This window comes from Hippocampus comes, unplaced genomic scaffold (genome assembly GCF_001891065.2).
Source record: "Hippocampus comes isolate QL1 unplaced genomic scaffold, H_comes_QL1_v1.1 C16723312, whole genome shotgun sequence".
In the NCBI taxonomy this organism is placed as follows: Eukaryota; Metazoa; Chordata; class Actinopteri; order Syngnathiformes; family Syngnathidae; genus Hippocampus; species Hippocampus comes.
Genome location: NW_017837555.1, coordinates 1 through 748, shown reverse-complemented (window position 1 = coordinate 748; position 748 = coordinate 1). Strand labels below are relative to the sequence as shown.

Genomic DNA, 748 nt, shown 5'->3' with positions numbered 1-748 from the left:
CCCCTGCAATAACCAGTCGACCATCAGCCCGCCTCTTCATCGCTCACTTTTATTTTATTTTATTTTTTATTTGTAGGACAGAGTTTTGTTTTAGGAGTTAGTGGAGGCAAAAATGTATTCGCTACACTCAGCCTTTGCATGTTTTCAGCAATGAACTTTAACCCTTTCAGGGACAGCAGTTACAACAGTGGAAAGCTTATCGTGTTATCAGGTTACGGGGTGCATGGAAGCTTTAATGACATGTAGAATATATTTTGGAAAGAATGAACTAACTTTACCGGGTCTTAAAAGTTTTGGCAGGCACTAATACTCTGGAGTCATAACAATATCTTTATTTTTCTGAGAGAAACCCAACGACCGAAGCCACAAAGTCAGAATCGCAATCGGCAACGGCATCAGAGCCAACGTTTGGAGAGATTTCTTAAACCGCTTCGGAAACATTCAAATCTTGGAGCTTTACGGAGCAACAGAGGGTAACATCATTTTAATGAATTACTCTGGAAAGATCGGAGCGGTGGGACGAGACAACTTCTTGCATAAAGTGAGTCTCGACTTCATTCCGTGCTTTTTCTTTAGCTCGACGTCTTAATTCATTAGCTTTGTCTTTTTCCAGTGGAGTTTTCCCTTCGCACTGATCAAGTATGATGTGGAACAGGGAAAACCTCTGAGGGATTCAACGGGTCTTTGCATCCAGGTTCCTAAAGGTGTCTCACTCCCACAGCAATTACCAGAGAGCACTTAATTAAAA

General features: G+C 41.6%; 1 long non-coding RNA gene across 1 annotated transcript; it reads left to right on the top strand.

Annotated features, from left to right (window-relative positions):
• The first annotated feature begins 336 nt into the window (after positions 1 to 336).
• On the top strand, positions 337 to 656 carry LOC109509001 (uncharacterized). Its single transcript, XR_002166840.1, has 2 exons — positions 337 to 541; positions 614 to 656. It is a non-coding gene; the product is annotated as an uncharacterized LOC109509001 (long non-coding RNA).
• Positions 657 to 748: the final 92 nt, after the last annotated feature.